Here is a 22,989-nt window from a genome sequence, read left to right as displayed (position 1 = left end):
TGTTAACACTAATAAACAAAAAAAAAAAAGCAAAACAAACATTAGTGATTAGTCATCACATTAGAAAGGTATAGTAATCATCCACAACTATTTTCAGTTGCAGATGATTAAGGATTCAGAACGTTTCTTCATGCAGTGAATCCTATGTATGCAATTCCAAGCAGGAAAATACTGCAGAAAATGTGCATCTTCTTTTTTGTTTTGCATATTTTAATTTATATTTCATTGTGTTGTGGTTTGCAGTGTTTTGTGTAGTTTCACTTTAAATTTGTTTCAAAGGAAAAAGCTGAAAATTTAAATAGTTAAAAGTTGAAATGTAAATAGTTGGTTGTTGTATTTTACAATTTGTTTGTTACATTTTATGTGGAGTGAATAAATAAAAGTATATTTGCGGTGGCCCCAAGAGACAAAGCATGTACAAACGCCAAAACACGTACAAACTCTGAAGCACTTACAAACATTTATAAATAAAACCATGGTTTTACATTAGTAATTTCTTTTGTGCATAATTTTATATTGTTGTTAATAATAAATTAATTAAAGCAACAAAACAACCTGAAGAGCCGGTTGGGAGCCGAAAGAGCCGGTTCTCTAAAAAGAGCCGGAATTCCCATCACTACTAAGAATCCAAATACTAAAAGGAAAAAAATAATTTAAACGTCAGATATAAACAATCTAGTTTAAACGCTGTGGTTCTGGTCCAGGTTGATGTGGATTTTGCCTCTTACATTTTGTAATAAAGGAATCCAATTGCATGTATTTCATAAAACGGTGCATCTTCCAAGGCCCCTTTTGGTGTTCAGCAAAGAATAACAGATAAACATGAAAGCAATTAATACAGGGACATGCATTTGAATTGTCCTGTTATTATAGCATTATTGAATAATTTCACTGAGAGCTGAAAACATTGTTCACTAAAGAAACTACATGAAAGATAAAATTTGTATCTACAGGATGTACGTGGTTGAGCTTTTTCTTGGTACCCATGGTGTCTTTTACATTTTGAAAGCTGCTCACTCTGTGCAGACACTTCGAAGTGGATGCTTTTTATCCAGGTAGACATACTTGTGCCAATTAAAGGCTAAACATGGTAAATGAGTAGCAACTGTGGCTCTAAGATCAGTAGGGAAGTAGTGGAGCAGGGATTAGACCTGCGGGTTGTATACATTGGTATATTTTGCATTGTAATTCATTTAAAAAAATCATTCTGTTTCTCCAGTGTGTTCTTTATTGATGTATATGTGTTTATTATTGAGTTTATAATTGGAGGTGCTGTTGTGCTGGACTTTTTAGTGCAGTACTACTTGTCACACATTTTAATTAGTGAATTAGTGAAAAATATGTAAACTAAAAATAAGACTCAAAACATTGGAACTAATTGGTTAACATTTACATGCATGTTAGTCTTTAATTGTAACACTGGCTCCAGACAAGATAGAACTCTTAAGCAAGTGTTACTATGGTATAAAAAGCACACGGTATTCAGATCCAGGACACCGTGCCCTTCTTGTTCTAGATGCCCTTTTCAGACTGAAATACCAAGGTAGCATTTTCGAACAGAGCATCACAGACATTGATCACTTGATGAGATACAATACAAACATGCAACAAGTGTAAAGAACATTACCACTATGCATTTATATTCTGCTCACACGTAGCTCTGGTGGCTTTCTTCCTCTTACATGGATTGCACTGTTCATCATTCAGCACGTGCCCTTATTTAGAGTTATCCTCTAAAAATATCATCGGACACTTAATTTCAGAGCTGAACTAGAACTGCTCTTAATACATGTCCACATCAATGCCTCATGTGCATCACACATGTGAGAAAGAAAATAGAGACAAAATAAATAACTCAAAGTGACTGCAATCTTGTATTGTACATGGAACTGGTATTGTATTAATAATTGAATTTACATGCAAAGGTTTTGAACTAACTGCTCTGCTCAGATACTGATTTATTTATTCATTAGATTTTTTTTGTTAAACAGGCTGACAAACTTGAAATTGATTCCTAAGCTGTTTCATATTTTGTTGTGACTTGTGGTTACACTGTTGGACAGCACTTCCTTTAATTTTGCAAACATTTCTATTAAATTTTAATCAGCTGTTTATAATTTTATTACTTTTATTTTAGATTATTATTGTTTCATTATTACTTATTTCTGGCCTTTAATTTTATCTTAATTTTACTGCTTTGTTTTACTTATTTTTATTATTGTCAGAAAGCAGTGCTATTTTGTTGTATTCCATTTAAATAATAAAAACAGCATTCGTGGACATTTGTGTTGGTATAAACTTTCTTTTTTTTTTTTTTTTTTTAGAAATAATGTTTATTAGATAGCAAGAATATATTGGCTGCTTAATTTGGGGGTGGGGGAGGGGTAGCAACATGTCTTTTTCTAAAGATGATGATCTTTGGTGTTGGGATTTTATAAACCTGTTATCTGTATAGTTTTTTCCCAGTTTCCCAGTGCTATATATAAATATATAAAATAAAATAAAACCAAACCAAAATATAAGTGCAGTCAGATGAAAACAAAGAGAGGGGAGGTAGTCAGAACTGAGGGGATCTAACTAAAAGAAGGCAACATTGCAGGCATAGAGGACAGCTACAAGTACCTGGGGATCCCACAGGCAAATGGGAACCATGAAGAGGCCGCTAGAAAAGCTGCAACCACCAAGTACCTGCAGAGGGTCAGGCAAGTCCTGAGGAGTCCGCTGAATGCTAAGAACAAGATCCGAGCTATCAACACCTATGCTATCAGGTTTTCTGCTGGAATAATAAGCTGGCCAAAGGAGGAGGTAGAAGCCACTGACATCAAGACAAGGAAGCTCCTGACCATGCATGAAGGGTTTCACCCCGAGTCCAGCACCCTGAGGCTGTATGCTAAGCAGAAGGAAGGAGGCCGGGGACTACTGAGTGTCAACACCATGGTCCAGGATGAGGCAACGAACATCCACGAATACATCAGAAAGATGGCCCTAACTAGCAGCGTGCTCAGTGAATACCTCAGGCAGCAGAAACCCAAGAAAGAGGAGGAAGAGGAGGAGCCATCATGGAAGGACAGGCCCCTGCATGGTATGTACCACCAGCAGATAGAGGAGGTTGCAGACATCCAGAAATCCTACCAGTGGCTGAACAAAGCTGGATTAAAAGACAGCACAGAGGCACTCATGGCAGCATAGGAACAAGCTCTGAGCACAGGATCCTTAGAGGCTGGGGTCTATCACACCAGGCAAGACCCCAGGTGCAGGGTGTGTAAAGAAGCCCCTGAGACAATCCAGCACATAACAGCAGGGTGCAAGATGCTAGCAGGTAAGGCATACACGGAACGCCATAACCAAGTGGCTGGCATAGTGTACAGAAACATCTGTGCTGAATATGGCCTGGAAGTTCCTAGGTCAAAATGGGAGATGCCCCCAAGGGTGGTGGAAAATAACCAAGCTAAGATCCTGTGGGACTTCCAGATACAGATGGGCAAAATGGTGGTGGCTAACCAATCTGACATAGTAGTGGTTGACAAACAGAAGAAGGCGGTCGTAGAAATAGATGTAGCGGTTCTGAATGGTAAATGGCAGCAATATCACGAAGGAGGAACACAAGAAGCTTGAAAAATACCAAGGGCTAAGAGGTACAACATAGTGCTGGAGAGCTTACTAATGCACTGGTACTTAAGGGTAGTTGGTTTATATTGGCATGTCATGCGGGGGGCTTAAGTGACAATATTGCAGGGATTATAGCAAATGGACTGGAATTAAGAAAGCAAAAATAATGAATGTCAAATTATTGAAGCTTTGGATTAAAACAGTAGTGTTCCTCACTGCAGAAATTGGATATAGCATGTAAATCTGCCGAAAAATAAGAATTATGGGAGAGACAACCTTAGGCAGACCAAAGGTTGAAAAGAACCTCAACAGCGCTTTGACAACAATCTGAGCTGTAATCCTCCGTAGTGGGATTGCCTCAGGAAACCTAGTTGAAACGCACATGACCGTCAACAGAAACTGGTTTCCAGTTTTAGATTTAGGTAAAGGCCCCACACAGTCAACAATCACTTTTTGAAATGGCTCCTCTACTACTGGGATAGGACAGAGAGGAGCTGGTGGGATTATTTTTTAATTTAAAGTTTTGTTTTGTCGCTTTGCCCAAAATATTTTGTTTTGTTTGTTGAAAAAAAAGCCAGGACAGTCAAATGTTCCAGAACATATTGCAAGTTTACTGTGCATGTGTAGTTTCAGTTATTTCCTAAAACAAGTAAAGTATGACATTAAAAATGAAAACATCACAATTGGATTTGATGTGAATCTATAATATTTCAAATGGTCAAATATACACAATGCCTTTTTATTGACCTGTAGTAGCTAGAGGGAGTTAAAAGATTGCTGAATAAACCACTGAGGGAAAATCATTCAAATTTCTATTACACTGACTTGCCTTTTTATTCTTTCATGCTGACAGACACTACTTAAGACATAAAACAAGCTAATAGCTATTATGTTGCTATTACTGAATTCACCTGACCAGACTCATTAAGTGGGCTTGAACTCTTCAAAGTGGTAGCAGCTGCTGTTGTTGTTGCTTTGATGCCAGCGGAGCTGGATTACTTCGCAGCAAGGTTATGAGCTGCAGTTAGTGGATGCAAAACCTCATACTGGACAGGAGTGATACACTCTGCCGCGTCTACTCCCAGCTGCCTTTCATTTGTTTTGGTTCAAAGTCAAATTTAAGTGATCTGTTGAACAGAAAGGCTACAACAAGTCGCACGCATAGCAATTTCACTTTCCACAAGCAACACAACTAATTTGGACATCTGTTCCTACTACACTGTCAATTTTTGCATTCTATTCACCATGTCTCTGCCTGCAACACTGCTCGTTAGTTTTACCTGTCTATATCATGTCATATTTGATGACATATAGCCTGATTGCTGTTTGTCTTGTCACTAACAATTAACTATTGCAATTTAAAGATGTGCTCACAGAACTGACACCAAAACATTGATTTTCCTTTCTTTCACATCTTCATAGAAAAACATTTAACCAGTCTGAATCAAGTGTACTGCCCATTCATGTCATTGTAGCGATTTAATAATTAAGTCAAAATAAACTAGAAGGTTGGTGATGTAATAGGTAATGTGAATGACGTTTAATTTCATAATAGTTGTAAGCAAGCACAAGTTGATCAACAAAGTGCATAGGCTACAATTACATGACAAAAGCATGACAACATATTAGGGTGTGAGAGGGAATATTCAAAACAATAATGTTCTCTTTATAATTTATTTGAATCTCTTTCATGAGAAATACTAGAATTCTGAGCTGTTGGTAAGAGTAGTTAAAGTGGCAGTGGACTAAAGCAACATCTGGACACAGCAAATCTCCATCCATCCATCCATCAATCCATCCATCCGTCCATCCAGGGAATGTGAGGCAACAGAAATCTGTTTATGGCAACCCATCAAATACATTGTATTAGAAATGCCAGCATCATGATAATGCTAGAGCAAAATTTAAGTAATCCTCAAAGTCAAATCTTCTGTAGGGAGTCACAGTTGTCTGCACAAAATATGATATTAAGGCAACCAGTTTGACTAATTTGGGATTAGACAGAGTAACAGATGTACAGGTCAAAAATAGACCTGAAAAACCCATTAGCCATTAGCTAGTTTGTTTGCAGGGGAAAGATGTGTTAGCTGGTGAAGTTTCACTTTTACTCCCTTGATAATTAAAATTCCTTCATTGCCTCAAGTTCTAAATGCCAAATTAAAATTCTCAAAGCGTTCCTACCTGAGGAACACCGGGTACTTTTTAAAAGCATAACTACTTTTCCCCCAGTTACTCTGCTGGTTATAAAAAAGGAATCAAGTTGCCATTAAGAATTCAAAGCCAATCAATCAATCAATCAATCAAAGCTTTATTCGCCACATGCAGGTTGCCTTGCAGTGAAATGGGACCCCCCCCCCCCCGACCTTACACACACACAACACAGACATTACATGGGGATACAAGTCGGAGATCACTACAATGGGAAAGTACAAGAGGAAAAAAAGAGACCTCTACTCGTACTGTGCTTCCATGGTAGGACAGCATGAGAACAGGAAACAAAAAAACTCCTCTGCACATAAATGTCCACAGCACAACATTGTAAAAGACATGACAAGCCACAGGATTGGGGGGGGGGGGGGGGGGGGGGGGGGGTGAGGAGTAATCTGAAGGGAACACAGCATTTGAATTGCCATTAAGAATTCAAAGCCAGTTCACTTTATTACTATAAAGAAAAACTTCACAATTATAATTTACAACTGAGGAGTGCAAGGAGGTCCTACTTCTCTGACATCATCACCAAAAACAGTCATAATGCTCGGGTCTTATTTGCTACAGTTGACAGGCTAACAAACCCTCCTGTGTCAGTGGCAGCTGAACTTCATTCGACCATGGCCTGCAATGACTTTGCCAAATTCTTCACAGACAAAATCCAAAAGATTAGACAAGCAATTGGTACATCAACAACAGATTCAGGATATGTACTGTGTCCACCGAAAAACTGTTTAAACACCATTAAACAGTTTCACCCTATTAACAGCAAAGAGCTGAAGGACATCTTAGGTCAACTGAACTCCTCCTCTTGCAGTTTAGATGTCCTGCCAACAAGTTTTTTCAAAAAGGTCTCAAAGACCTTGGAGTCAGATCTGTTACAGATCGTCAACCTTTCTTTAATATCAGGTGTGTTTCCAGAAGCACTAAAAACTGCTGTAATAAAACCTATACTGAAAAAGGACAATCTTGACAAGACACAAATGAACAACTACAGGCCAATCTCAAATCTCCCATTTTTAAGTAAGATAATTGAAAAAGCAGTTTCTCAACAGCTCAATTACTTCTTAACACAGAAAAACTGCTATGATACCTTCCAGTCAGGTTTTAGACATAACCACAACACTGAAACTGCTCTGACCAAAGTGTTTAATGACATATGTCTGAATACAGACAGTGGAAAAATTTCAGTCTTAGTTTTACTGGATCTCAGTGCAGCATGCGATACAGCTGACCACAACATATTACTCAAACGACTGGAGAACTGGGCAGGTCTTTCAGGAACTGTACTAAACTGGTTCAAAACATACTTAGAAAACAGGAAATACTTTGTATCAATAGGCAAAACTTCACATCTGAGCAGACAAGTATCACATGTGGAGTTCCACAAGGTTCCATCTTGGGACCCCTTCTGTTTAACATTTACATGCTCCCACTGGCACAGATTATAAAGAACAACAAAATAAACTATCATAGCTATGCAGATGACACACAAATCATCTGAGATCGAGGCTCTGTACAGGCTCTTGTTAAACGCATTGAGGAAATTAATGACTGGTTGTGCCATAATTTTCTCCAGCTAAACAAAAACAAAACAGAGACAGAAAGAAAAAAGTAGATACATGTTGTAATACTTGGTGTTGCAGGTTTTCATGCAAATTGCATGTCATGATCAGCCACTAGTGTCATGCAAACAAACTACCTGTTACATGTTAGGAATATTTGGGAACAGTTTGTCAGAAGCAGCAAGGCCAGTTATATGCAACACTATGACAGAAGTAAGGAGTAAGTATGGCACACACTAATATACTACTAATATATGGCAGTGTGTTCATTAATTTGTGTTTCTAAAATCAGTTTAGGTGGGAACAAAAATGCAATTGTTAGCAGGGACTTGTGGCAGAATGTGATAAAAACCAGTGTGACAGGAAACGTTTCCAAACTAGTCTGACTAGTGCGCATGTTTTCATTTTTACACCTACACAAGTAGAACTGCAAAGTAGGGTTTCAGTCCCTGTCATAAGCTACAGAAGAAAAAAAAGACCCAAAAGCAGACCCTGGAGACGAGCTAAAGCAGAAATGGATGCACTACACAGCAAACAGAGACAAGACACTAACATACTTAACTTGACACAGAAGAACACAAGGGTAAATAACACAAGTCTATACAAAATAAACCCTAAGTAAAATAGTAATGGGAATAAACAGGAACAGAAAAAAACTAAGACGAGGATACGAGGCAAAAACAAACTAAGAAGCAAACAGAAGATCTGATAACAAATAAGAATATAATACCCCAAAAATGCAAAAGTCTGGATTTTGGGTTTTTTGACCATGACAGTGCCTGTATTAATCCACTGTACCTGTCACAATGATAGATATAAAGAGCAAACTCGATTGCTGTCAGCTCACTCCACTGTTTTAACATGTCTTTTGGCACATATCTGACTACATATGATTTTAATGTTAGGAAAGCCACATCAGCATATTTCTTTTTATTTTCTTTTTTTTTGATCTCCTAATGTATTCTAACTTTGTCATTAAGTAGGAGTAAGCTGTTGAGGAACAGTTCCTGTATTTTACTGTAAATTTTAGCTAATTAGAAATTTCCCTGCAAAAATGTTTGGATGACAAAACAGCAGAGATTTAACACACACAAAAAACATGCAAAATACTTGGGGTTGAAGGTTTCTGTGCAAAATGCACATCTACATTTTCTCAACTTAACTATTTACAATAGTGATAAAAAAAAAAAGTCAGCTACTAGACCTATGCAAATAAACTAGCTGTTATGTATTTAGAATGTTCTGGAACAGTTTGTCAAAAGCAGCAAGCTCAGTTATGTCTCTGTAGTATAACAGATGGAAATACTTTCCACACTGTATTTGAATAGAAACTAAAGAGACGTTTATCAGCAATGATGAAGCACACACACACACACACACACTGTGCGTGTGTGTGTGTGTGTGTGTGTTAACTAAATAATGTGGCAGGGAACAAATTCTAGAAACATTATAAATTGAATAAATATTCTGAAAGTAGACATATGTTCATTATTGGGGTGTTGTTTTTTGTATTGATTAAAAATGCCTTTTTTTTTTTTTGCTTATTTGCTTTGTGAAATCTGCCAGTTTTATTGGGTGAAGGAATGCTTACTTAAAGCACAGCCTGTCTCAATCAACTATACAAGGCTGCAGATGTTCTCTCTGAGAGCTGTTACACCTCTGCCATTGTGGGCATAGGTTCAGAAAGCATTACTTATTCCCTTTCCGTGACCAAACTTTTTCAACTGCATCAAGAACTCAAACCCACACCTACTTGATCACAAACTTGATTTTGTTACCTGCCTGTTTGTTTCATATTCTCTATGATACTGCTCATGTTTGAACCTCTGACCCAATGAAAACAGGCTGCAGGCTTAGTATTGCCTTCCTGGTGATGTGTCTTAACTTACCACATGTTGGTAGATGAAGAAGAAGAAGAAGAAGAAGAAGAAGATTATATTAAATCCAAAGAGTTTTGAACAGGAGTGCTTTATGGTCAGAGGAGGATATTTACACTAAAGCCTTCCACGAAAAGCATGATTTAATTCAAAAAGGGAAATCACAATACCCTGGAACAGTGCGGTCATATACTAATAACAGCAGTCTCTCAAAAAGAGTTCTGGTTTCCTGTGAAGTCTCATTTTGTAATGACACCCCAACTTCAGCTGTTTTCTTGACATACCAGTGCAGAAAAACTCTCCCTTCTTGTTTAATGAAAAATAAATTAATAAATAAACTTTTGAAAAGTTATTTTCACAAGGCCTTAAATTAAACGGCCTACTACTTTTAAATGACAAACTTAAAATACATTAAGAGATCAATAAAAACAGGGAAAAAAGAAAAATACTGATGTTAATTTTGCTCCGGAAAGGAAGTTATGACAGGGACCAGTATCACTTGTGTAGGTGTGATATATGGTTTTGACAAAATGAAAGCATGCGCACTAGTCTTCACATGAGTCCCTGTAAAGATAACAATTTTTTCCCAGCGTAAACTAATGTTAGTAACACACATTAATGAACACGCTGCCATATATTAGTGGGCATGACTTGTTACAGTTTGTATGCGCACATGGCACACACACACACACACACACACACATGCACACACACCTTGGAAGCAGGAAAATAAAAAGCTCTTTGGTGTTTTTCATAGATTAAACTACAAAAATTTCTAAATATGGTAATTTAAAATGAGTTCTTTGCTAAGAACTGAACAATGTTCATTCCTTGAGATGGAGGCGGGATGGTTATGTGTGAATGATGATAGGTCAGTGTCAAGTGACCTATGAATCCTTGTTCCAACCATTACAAGACTGAAAATGAGTGGAAAAAACAGTTAATGTTGACCTAGACTTAGAGAAAGCCTGGAAAAGTATTGCTGAAGACCACTTTAAAAATTACCAGGACCACTGGCTCCTTATGAACAAAAAACAAAATATAAAGAAATAAGAGATGGTTCTGAATTCTTGCACAATACTGTAGTTTGAAAAGATTTATTCATTGGATTAGATTAAAATGAATGAAAAAAAGGAATGTTTGCTGAAATAGTTTTAGCGATCTGAGGTAAAAAAAAATAAAAGATCAACTGCTCAAATTCACTCTAGATTTGTATCAATCAATTTTGCAAGCTATCAAAACAATCTGAAACTATACATCAAAGTTTTTGCAGTGAAAGCACCACCTCTTGGTGACACACTGTAACTGAATAAAATGGTGGATTCATAGTGAAAGAAACTCATGATTTCCTTCCATCACAAGGCACAGTGAGTTTACTTGAGCATTTCACCAAGTGTATGACTTGTGTATGTTTATTGAGAAAATCTGACCACAGACACAAGTCAAAACTCTGTGTCTCTGCAGTACAATGTATACTTAAACTTAATATATACCAAATAACAATAACAAATATATACAGCCTGATTTGAGTTTAACTATTTTATAGGAAATATTAAATGGTAATGCAGAATGACTTTGAATGTGATTTCTTGGCCAACCTTGTTCCCTGGGCTGTCATTTGTAGCACCTGCTATAATTCCAGGCTTAAATAGCCAATGTGCAGTCACCTCAGATCCGATTAGGAACTGATTAATAGGAGTAGAATGGGAATGTAAATTTTTAATGACCCCATAAATTAATCTTTATTTGTATGAAACAGCGAAGACAAGGGTTAACTTTAGTGTTTTAGAAGACATCTACACTGAGCTTATAGTCAGACACTATTGCTTGAATGCTTAATCTTAAATATTAATAGGAGCTCCTCTTTAAAATTTAATGCAAAGCAGTTATGTGGAGGCAAAAATACTCCACTACTTAATGTGCTACCCAGCAAGTGTATATAAAAAAAAGACAACAGTTTAATTTTACTAAATAAGTTCATTAAGAAACAACATGGCTGAAAGCTAATGACTCATACCCAAATTTAATCCAATTTATCTGTTAGCCATAATACTTCAGAATTAGAGCACTCCAACTGTACACCCATACAAAACGTGAGCTTAAAGTCTTTTTCATTTTAAAATTGTTGGAAGAAATCACAAATAAACACAACGTGGCCAAAAATCCTGCAAATAATCCTGCCTACAGCTGATTTATTCTGCCTACATTTGTCAAATGGCAAAAAGCTATTTGAATTTAGCATTGCATATTTCCTCAGATTCTAAGGCCAGTTTTTAAGTACTTTTACTTTGTCAGGACTCCAAGTCATAATTATTTACATGCCAATTATACAAGAGAGCAAAACATGCAGTTTTGGTTGAGCTAAAGAACTCTTTTAAACCACTTCATAAAGTCACTCACTTGTCATAACTTTTCATTAAGTCAAAGAGGGAGCTGACAGACAATCATGTGCAGCTACAATGTAATGAACTCTGTGTCTCTCCTTTTTATTAAAGTTTTCCTAAGGAGCTCTTTTGCAGGTATTAAGGAGGTGAATTCTTTTAGTTTTTAACTTTTCAAGACTAATTCTTAATGTCTTGTGTATTTTGCTCAAAGTAAATACACTGCTTCTTTGAGGGCATGTAGCATATGCAGCCGAATAAAAGATGTGATTTAAAGCACAGCAGCCCTGTGGCAATAACTAGTATGATTTGATACTGCACATAAATGATGTGTATAATATTAGCATTGGTAAGTGCCAATATAGTCTTCGAGAAAATCTTCCAGGCCACTATCAAGCAGATTTCACTGGTATTTTTCTATTTTGCATTTATAATACTGTTGCTATTACTAGAGGCCCTCCTTTTTGAATTTTTATGCAGAAGCAACAAGTTAATACAGTTGGGAGCATATTTTGCACACATAAAAAATGCACTTTATATAACTGACATTTTCTAGCTAAGTAAGAGATGATACTGGTTAAATAAAAGGTATCATCAGCTGATCCGGAAAATGACTCATTTCTAAAGCTAGTCAGTCTGTTTTAAACCCTATTTAAGATAATATCAGGGGAATATTCCAGGCCATGTCCACAAACTGGGTGGATATTTTTTTTATATAATGCTAGTTAGCTGTCTCAACCCATGGTTGCTGAAATAGGCTCCAACACCCCCTTGACCCTGATGGGGATAAGTGGAAGAGAATGAATGAATAGCTTGCTAATAAAATAGCTAGTTTAATTTCAGTTTCATCTAAAAAATTTAAGATGCTTAGAATTTGGCCCTAGCTAAAATTTTTACCATTGTTAGAAATTGTCGTAATAAAAAAGCCAGATAAAAGATGAGCATTTATACCCATATGCATTTGCACCTAAAAATTATGCCTTTAGAGAACACAGTCTTCCAAGAATAGGACACTAAAGGCTTTTTTGTAGAAATACATCCTTAAACAATTTAAAAAAAAGACACACGACTTATGCTGTGAAATTTTAATATAAGCAAATATCTTTTCCTAATATATGACATCACAATGTTGAAATTGTTTAGCTGCAATGATGGTTGGGGCACTATAATATTATATGATAATATTTATATTATAATTAAATAACATCACCAACAAAACAATATCAGATAGTCTTTGTGGCAAATTGTCTGGCCTTCAGTATCTCTTTCAATTATCTTGAATGTCAGTGTCAGTCATGTATGAGACTTGCTCATTGAACCATATGATGACGACAATGATGATTCCGACTGTATGGAACTTTTCAGGACAGAGTTTCAGGACTGAGGCTGTTGTGCTTTAGAATAAACAGTAAGTGAAGCTGGTAATGGATGTTAAATTTTACCCTTTAGCAGTTTTATGTACCGTCCACAGCGAATACTGCTGATTTCAGTGCTAGAACACTTTTCTGCCTAGTTTTGATTCAGCTGCTACACACTGAGAATTGTGAACTACGTGTGGCTACATGGGATTATGGAAGATCAAAGTGTCTGGCTTGAGTAAGGTGGCCAGCTGGAAACATCACAGAGACTTTCTGTACTTGCTTGAAACCTCTGCCCTGGTCAATATATACTCATCCCATGCCACAACCACACCCCAACCCAAAAAATCCTTTAATCTTCAGTCACCAATTTTACAGCCTTCCTCTGAGCAGATGATTGGAAATGGACACTGATGTGATTTCCCTGGCAAGGAAATCAGGTAAGTGCATTCATTAGTCATATGAGGCATCCTGCAGGGTCAAAGAGGGCAGAGAGTGTGGGTAATTAAATGTGGTAAATGAAACTCTAATTGAATGAGCGACCCTTTGCCTGTGGTTCTTGTTTAATCATATGGAGAGAAAAAATAACAAAAATGGGATTCATTTTCTTTTATGAGGGTGGATGTAATTATGGCAGTGCCGGAATTAATCACTTAACAATAAACATTAAATAACGATCAAGGTAGATGTGTTTGTATTGACTCAATTAAAGCAGGAATTCAAGGACTGAATAATAAACAGTTCAATGTAAATGAAACTCTAAAACACCAGATAATATCTGACTATAGAAGGATTTACCTCTAACAAATCATATTAAAATGCATTGTGTCAACAGTGAATTTGTGGCAAATGCACCCTAAAAATGATGGCCTCGTCCATTCATTAAAGTAATATAACACTGCCATGTTGTATTGACTAATTTGGTAATAATTATTGAGAGGATGTAGGGAACTTTTTCCTTTTCCTTTTTGATGACTGATATTCTGCTAAATCTCAACAAAACTAAATCTCACATAACACAGCCACCATATGGTCTATTGTAGGATCATCATGTGATGAACAATGAACATAATTAATCACTAAGCTACTAAGAAATGTGGCCTAAATAGAAAATATAAAGTGAACTGCACTTATATACAGTACCTTATAAAAAGCCATCTGATCACAAACAATCAATCCGTATACATTATTTAAAAATTACACCGGATTTTTACGTAATTCAAAGAAATATCTTTCAGCCAACTTAACAAAGTCTAGTCACATTGAAATGATTGCTATTGTTGCCCTATGAATACAATATTTCAAAAAGAGCTGTGTGAAGTAGGTGCTGATTAAAGGGATTTGAATTGTATTCAAGACATTGTGAATAGTGAAAGAATGTTATGGGAAGCTGATGAAATGATTTAATACATTTAATCAGCACATTATTGATAATTTACAAAGTCTTTCCTTGCATGGACCTGCAGCTTATTTTTATATACTTTTTTATAAGCAATTCCAAAACTTTTCACAATCTAAATTATATAGAAGTTCGTTAATTTTTAATCACTGATTTCAATTCTTTTTAATCGACCCACGTAACAAATGAAGGCTTGAATACGTTGTCAACTCTTAAATGAAGTTCTTGGAGAGTAAGATTTGTGGAATTAACTCAAGCTGCAAAATTCTGGCCTGAGCTGCAACCTGGTTCCAGAAGGGTTAACATCTTAGGTGCCCTGTGGTGTGGTGTGGTGAGGTGCTGGCAGCAAGTACGGCCATGTCCTTCCATGGACTCCCAGGCACCATGCTGTCTTTGACCTCAAAGAGCAACTGCCTCGATATCAGCCTCTGAAACAGTAACCTTGTCAGCCCAGGACAAGAGGCTGCTTCTCACCCCTGGGGTTCTATGAGTTAATCCACGTCCTCCAAACTTTTACAGAAAACCCCAGATGAAACTGCTTCTCCTCAACCGTTTTTTTTTCTGCTCCAAGATAAACGAGCACTGTCACTTCTCTGCACATAGTGTGGTAGCAACAAGGGCAGTGACTCTCAGAGAAATACTGAGATCATAAGCCAACGCCTGAGCATCCCTGCCCCCAAATAATATTCTGTTTTCAATTCATCAGCCTGTCTTCTTTATGGATTTGATTTCCAGGCGACAGGTATTTGTGCACTTATAACATGGAACATAACGGCCTTCACCGATACTCCCTAATCAAGATTTAGAACCCTTTTTCATGTTCTTCACTAAAATGCTTGAGCAATTACTATATTGTATTTAAGACATCCAGAAAGACAAGAAATCAGTGATTTACCAGTAGTCACAGGACTGCATGGTGTAATTAGATCTCTGCTGCTTTTATTGTGGTTTCAATCATTGCCCAAGGATAAACCATTTATAGACCTAACCCTTTTCAAAATGATACCTTAAATTTGATGACACTTGTAAAAAAAAAAGATCGCACTGGATTCAGTGGAAAATCCCTGAATGCAGTTGCACTCTTAAGTGTCCCCATCAACAACTATTGATTAAAGTATTTTATCTATAACTGCAGAGGAGTCACGGGCCTGATGATCCCCCTCCGCTTACACTGAGTGCTACAGTACAAACAGCAGTGAGATAGTGGCCATAGGAGGATAGGATCATTCTGCTGATTGGATTTACAATGACAAACATGTTTCTCATTTGATTTTCTCTGGGCTGCTTGCCATCCGTTGCTTGATAGACGTGCTCTGTATCTGTGTACGTGCTTCTGTTATTGTTCAGAGATAGTGGAGTTGGCATAAATGTTCTCTCTCTCTCTCACACACACACACACTTTTCTCACTCTCTGTTTCATCTGTCCCTCACTTTCCCTCCTGCATCTCACATAACAAGATGAACACTTTCACTTTCTCTCCTTACTCAGAATCCTCTCCATGCCACCTCCCCCTAATCCTTTCATGGAAGTGATTCACATTACAGCATTCTTCAGTTTAATGCACTTTAATAGCATTAATATCTGCTTTTGCCTCTTCAGCTGCAATAAACACCCCTTACATCTTAAGAAAGCAGCTTAAGAGCAATTGACATGGCTAGTGTACCAAAACGGAAACGTACCTCGGGTGAAAAGCAGAATAACTCATTGTTAAAGAGTAATCTGCTTTTTTTAAATGCATTGGCACAGGCTCCGCACAGCGTGGCACATAGTGTACTGTAAACAGACACTGAGGGAGCTTAGACAGCCTGCTCCCTGTAGTCCTTCCTACTCACTCTCACAGTGTGGAGGAGGCCTGCAGATACGGGAAGAACAAGCGTCCCTGCCACCTTCTGTGCCACCCATGTTGCTGCTGCAGTGACAGCCAAGGTCAGCTCAGGAATGACAGAGGCCTCCTGCACGGAGATAAGACTTTCACAAACATCTGAACCACAGTGCCACTCTTCGAAGGAAAGCGAATCCTGCGCTTGAATTATTCATATGGGTCTCCCCCACCCTAAATAACAGCCGGCAAGCATTGTTTGACATCCCGAATGAATAATTAAGGGCTGACCTTTTGTTCCCATTAGAGGTGATAGGTTGATAGTACCATACTTTGCGGGTAAGGCTGTGAGATGATGTGAAAGTGCTGTGTGCAAGAACTACGAATTCTTTGTATGGAAATGAGTCAATAAGCATAAGCAGTGATGCTAAGAAAGTGACACATCACATCTCTGTGGAATGCACTGATGTACAAAGACATAGATACAATCTCTGCTGATTGTTGCTATAAAGCATAGCCTGAAGTCAGCCTTTGCCATTGCTTCCATGTTCTCATAAGAATTGTGCCATAGTTTGTCCCTAACATATCAAAAGAATTTTCATGATGCCATCCTAGACCTTATAATCAGCTCTATGAATCGGAAATTACACATTAACAGAAAATCAATCCCAGTTTGGCCTGCTTGCAGTGAGTGATGGTCTATTTCCCAATTTTGTATCTCAAAGAGGTCATGAATCATAAATCCTGACCACAACCCAATCTATAAAGTAGAGTCAAAATGTTTGAAGTGGAATGCTTGAAGAAAAGCTAACATAGCATGGCTAATACTCTTTGGAAGCATCTGAATTGGCATTTAATGCAAAGAGTTGTTAAAGTTTATGAGAATGTCACTTTTGTGACATTCTCATTCATCTTGCTTTTATATTTTATTTTGTTTGATTAAACATGTGTCAGGATTTATTTTGATAAAAAAAGGTTTTGACAACTTGATATAAATTATATTGGGAAGAGCATGAGATATGTGGGGTGGCTCAGCTGGTAAAGCAGGTCACTTACTAATTGAAGGGCTGGTTGTTCAAGCCCCCTGTGCTCCAGTCCGAATGACAAATATTTCTGGCCAAGATACTAACCCCAAGTTGCTCGTATGAATGCGTGTGAATGTTAGAGAGAAAGAGCGTACAAAAAAGGTGCTTGTGTGAATGAGGCAAGTTGTGTAAAGCGCTTTGAGTGCTCAGATAGAGTAGAAAAGCGCTACATAAGAACCATTTGTCATCTGAGTCTCATCTGCTCCACTCTGTGTCTGTGAGGAGGGGCACACACAGTGACACAAACACACACGCAGCAGAATAAGTGAGGAGAGGAACAAAATTTCCCACTTAGATCAAATAAAGAGTGAAAAATAAATTAGGTGTATCATAGATACAGCTATCTTTTTCATGAAGAGTTTGTGGCCTCAATAACTATTTAATAATTTTCAGTTTTGTAAATTTATATATATAATTTTTCCCAGCTATATTTAATTCAAATCTGAAATTGCCTTAAAAGTAAGAGAGCAATGTCCATCTCAGGGCTAAAGCTTATCTTTTCAACGCTGGTATCACAATCATGGAAAAGGGATAAAAGCTATATGATATGCAGGCTGTAATCAGTTGAGCCATATTATCCAATGCCTGCCATTAAATCTTTTTCTTCCTGTTGACTGAGCATTTATACACCGAGTGTTGTCCTTCCTTCAGCCCAAAGATGAAAGAATTGGGAGAATTTAACACATCCCATCCATTATTTTAAGAAAGCATTTAGAGCACACTAATGAGCCACACTGCTGCACTGGATGGCACCTCCGTCTGGTATTGTAAGGAAGGGACAGACTTATGAAACTGGCTGTTATGCTATATTTGTATTATTTTCATGTTTGGCAATACATCTTCAACAATAATGTCAGTGAGTGAACACAATGTGCAAACATATTGATTAAATCCTTCTTCAGGGTGTGATACAGACTCACAGCGTGCCTGGGTATTGAGAGGGGAGACAAATTATTGGTTTTGACATTTTCATGTTTTTATTTTTTATTTTTTTTGCAAAAGTGAGAAATATGGAATAAAGGCAGAATAATAGATGATTGAGCAAAGCCCCTTTACTTGTTTCTTATATAGAACTTTTTGCACACAATGCTTCTTTTACTGAACTGGGCTGAAGGAACGGATTTCGGTTCCTTCACAGTGTAAAGAAGAAAACCAGAGCTGCAGTAGAGCCGCAGTGACACACTCAAGGAGAGAGCGACTCAGAGGCGAGCACAGATTCCTAGTTTAAGAAGTGAGAGAGAGACTGGGTGCTGTAGACAGACCATATTTATAGCCAGGGATAGGAATAATTCATTGTGATCAAAGTGCAGATCATGCTCCATTCCATCACGGAGCAGATGTGGCAGAATAAAAAGAGCATGCTTTCTCTCCATCTGCTCTCTAGCGGCTTCCCAAATGGAAACAGTGAGGCAAAGTTATCTCTGTGAAGCCGTTGTGTGTTTGTCGTCATGTGCTCTGTGCGCATTCTCAGGTGGCTTTTACTTCAGAAGGAGAATGTGTTACATCAAAGATGTAAAATGTGCTGAAAAAAGGATTTAAAAAAAAAAAGCCTGACACATGCAACAGATCTTCTCCATCATAGTGGGGCATGAATATCAGATTATGACCTTTGAGAAAGAGGTCATCTGCATGGAGCCTTTTGCCATAAAGCATATACTCAGAGAACACCGAAAGTCACATTGCTGCTGAACGAGTGTGTGAAAAATGGTAAAACGCAGAGTCAGAGGTCAGAGCTGGCTGAATGAAATGCTGAGATACTTTTTTCCAATTGAGGTAAAATTCCATTTTAATTGTTTTGTGTGTGTAATTTTCCATGCAGCCTTCATACACCTCTTAGTATCATCAGTGAATACTAGCATCAGTATTAACCCTCTCAGGCTCAAATTAAACTTTTTGTTGCTAATGCACAACCAAGACCTGCAGTGGTACTTCTGAGTAAAAAAAAAAAATCATAAAATATGCATGTGGGGTAATCAGGTTGTTAGTTTTTAACTGTTGCAAATCGGCAACGCCTGCCACGAGAAGGTTAAGACCACCCATGTACAACACTCTCCTCACAAATACAAAAGCAAGCATCCAATCAAACCAGTGTTTCTCTCACCCTTCATACTCTCATTTTCCAAGGGACACACGTGTTCCTTTTTCTTCCTCTTATTTTGTTTTTGTCTTTTTTTACTGAGTAATGCTTTCTCTGCAATCACACACAAGCACAAAGATACACACATGCCTGCTTCTTCCAGTTTCATTTTCTCTCCCTCCCACACACCGACACATACACACAAGTGCCTGCTTCTTTTTTCTTTCATTTTCTCTCTCCAACCCTTTCTGCTTCTGTCCCTTCAACACTCTCACTCACACACAGACACACACACACGGCTAGAGAAATACACAGTTGCATACATACACTAGCACCAGCACACGCACACAGACATGCAAGCTCCTTCATCTTCTCTTTCATTTCTTCTTCCACCCACACTTTTCCTATCACTACTTCCATGCATGCGAGCACACACAGAGGCGCCTGTACCATTTGCTCTCAGTTTCTCTCTCTCGCTCTCTCTCGCTCACCCTTTCTCTCCCAAACCGCTCCTTCAATACACACACACACCCTCACATACTGTATATCCCTCTTTCTTTCTATCGTTTACTGCTTCTCTCATCCCGTCTGCCTCCCACAATCACGTACACACACCACCGGCAGTCCAGCTTCCCGTACACCCAGCTGGGCTTGGACAGCACTCTTCCTCTGGCCTCTCTTGGCCATCTGGAGTGCAATGTCCCTGCTCTGCTGGTCCTCTGCCAGCCACTGAGCCTCCCAGGATGAACGCAGCACCTTCAAGCACAATTTGTACGCGTCAAAGCTCTGCTGTGTGTCCAGTGACCCAGCTGAGTGAAGTCATTGAGTCTTGCATTTCCCACCTCAAAAGAGACTCATTCTGCTTTGATGACACCTGCACTCCCAATCTCTCTCGATGGACGACGGCACAGTAATTGATTAAAGCTGGTGAGCAACCTTACTGGCAATTACAACTCTGTTTATTATCTTGTGGAGGGTCTGAATCTTTGCATGAAGAATGAATAACAAATTCTGACACAGAGGTCAAGTACTTCATTCACCCTTGCAGGTACAAATACACCTGCTTCTGCTCAGATTTTAAATACATGTTAGAATTAGGAAGAGAGGATAACAGCTCTTCTAGTAAAAATAAACAAATAATAACAAACTATCTATTAAAGAGCCACAGAACACAAAAAAAAGCTGTGTTGTAAAATTTTAGCTAGCCATCCAGTTTTAAAAGCTTATCAGCCATAGCTTTAAGTTCTGAGTAGTCTCCTTCAACAGCGCAAAAAGTCCTCTGACTTTGTAGGATATTGACTTAGTGTCTCAAATACAAGAACGTGCCTTTGAAATTAAGGCGTGCCTTTTGAAATTAATCACAACTTAAGTTTTTCCACCTCAAAGAGGCTTTGTTCTGCTTTGATGACACCCACGCTTCTTCTCAGTCCAACAAGGTACTTGATTAAAGCAAGTAAGTCACAGCTCTTGCAATTACAACACTCTACAAGCTCTTTCAGATGTTAAACTTTTAACTGACCACATGGTTTGAACATGCAGTCTCTTATACAATCAGTTTACAACATTTTATTGGTCTGATATGATATTGTTTATTCGGATTTCTTTGGACAGTGCACTGGAAACATCAAGCATTTGAAAGCCACCACAAACCTTAAAGTTATGTTAGGGATGATTATGTTAGAACAATCTCTTTTGTGCTATAAAAGTGACATAACCCAAAAATACAGCCCTGAAGCCAGTTAGCGAGCAGCGGCTATTTTTATGGTCTAGTGAACACACCAATCTTAATGTGACACTTGAACAACAGCACACAATCTTTTTTCACTTGTTTCTATTTCCTGGTTATAGTCCAGCCACATTTTAATGTGATATAACAAAGGAAATCTACTCATAATAGTGGTATGAATTTCTAAACCTCAACACAACTTTTAAAGTTTTCCCTTACAAACACTGAATGTGAATTGAGTTTTGAGGCACATAGTCATGGTATGAAACAAACAAACAACAACAACTACAACTAATGTACAGGTACCAGCAGCAAAATGAAAGACCAGCACAAACTCCTGCTTCCAATCACTGTTCCAACAGAAAGCGCCATTACTAAGTACAATGTTCCCCATGCTGCAGTGGTAAAGTATATGCTGTGATTTCTCACTCTAATAATACATGTTTCAAAGAAGGAGTGATGTGTGAAAATGTCTGACAGCACAGAAAACTAAGTGCACAAGCAGTTATAAAGCTATGTTTTCATCATTTTTAAACACTTTCTGAAGTAAGTAAACTCTCTAGTGCACTTGAACCTAAGGGTAAATTAACGCAATATAGAAAACGAAGTCCCTCGAGCTTTTAAAACAACAATGAGGGGAAAGAATTTAAATCAGATTAAATTTAGAAAGTATCTAATACTGACAAGCATAAAGGACAGACAAACTGCAATACGTTTCCACAGCTGGAGAATGTAAGCTAAACAATCTTAAGACGCATTGATTATGAAACTTTGTTGCTATGGTAAAATCGGATCAAACTTTAAAATAAAACGTACGCATCAGAAACTCAGGACAACAGATAAAGACGCGATTAAAAAAACGGACGCTGGTTCATGTGTGGCCGTGATACATAAATGAAAACAGCGTATCTTCATTACATGGTAAGGCACTGTACATCACTGCACTTACCTTGCCACGGCTCCACAATACAATGAAGCTCAGAAGCAGGTGACGAAGTGAGAGGTTCCTCCTCTTGTTCACTAGTTGATCAGCCAAGTCTCTGTTTCAGCACCACGGAAAGCGCGTCCGCCTCTTTGGGGAAATGATTCAAGTTTACGGTTAATGCCGTGAAAGCATCGAATGTGCACACTGAACACGTCTCCTTCAAGTTTGATGCCACCTCGTCGACTCTTTTGCTGGAGCAAACATCACTCTCCTTGCCTGACGCTTTTAGGATGAGTATGGCCAATCATAATGCATCTCACTCTTCACTCTCACATCTTTGCGCATCCCCAAAGAGTCTCCAAGGACCGGTTCTCTGTCTGCCTCTGGGCGGGCACAGCTGCGGTAACGGTGATTTTAAGAGGGGCTTCTCCTGCTAGTGCAGCACATCTTCATTTGCGGTCTTCTCTTTGTCTTCACGGCGATGATACTGATAAAGATGGGGCTGCAAATTTTCACGCGCGCATCGTCTGGTAACGGGAGCGGAGCGGAGGGAGCCGGGAGCAGGAGGAGGGTCTCTGACGATCCGAGTTCATTAAAGACTCTTCTAATATGGATGAGCTACGCGTCTCATCGTTATTATTACCCTTCTTTTCTTACCAAAGGATGGGAACATGGCGCTGAAACTGTAAACTGTACGATATGAGCTGCGATAGTAAATGCGACTCGGCTACAGTAGAGGCGGCATAGAGTTTGATTCTCCATTATCAGAGATACGAGACTGAGCTATATTAATTTATTGAAGTCCAAGATTATTGATACTCATTCTTTATTAAGAAATCAGTAACAATAATGCAGTAAAAGTGCCACGTTGTCAATTTGTTTATGAGTTTGTTTGTGTCTGAGAATGACTTTCTGACTTTCAGATTACGGATTAGTGATGACGTTTAACTGAGGACACA

General features: G+C 38.2%; 1 protein-coding gene and 1 pseudogene across 2 annotated transcripts in view; one reads left to right on the top strand and one right to left on the bottom strand.

Annotated features, from left to right (window-relative positions):
* chst8 (carbohydrate (N-acetylgalactosamine 4-0) sulfotransferase 8) overlaps nucleotides 1-22,759 on the bottom strand; it is a 170,599-nt gene extending 147,840 nt beyond the window's left edge. The window contains exon 1 of one of the 2 annotated variants that reach the window (XM_006779749.3): nucleotides 22,055-22,759. The gene's annotated coding sequence lies outside the window, so the exon portion shown is untranslated. The remainder of the gene's footprint in view (nucleotides 1-22,054) is intronic. The other variant, XM_006779750.3, reaches the window with a different exon arrangement.
* Nucleotides 2,393-3,646, top strand: LOC148106284 (uncharacterized; annotated as a pseudogene).
* Nucleotides 22,760-22,989: the final 230 nt, after the last annotated feature.

This window comes from Neolamprologus brichardi, chromosome 1, assembly GCF_056152115.1.
Source record: "Neolamprologus brichardi isolate AB-2024 chromosome 1, ASM5615211v1, whole genome shotgun sequence".
Taxonomy (NCBI): Eukaryota; Metazoa; Chordata; class Actinopteri; order Cichliformes; family Cichlidae; genus Neolamprologus; species Neolamprologus brichardi.
The sequence above is the reverse complement of the archived record's forward strand: the minus strand, read 5'-3'. Positions and strand labels throughout refer to the sequence as shown.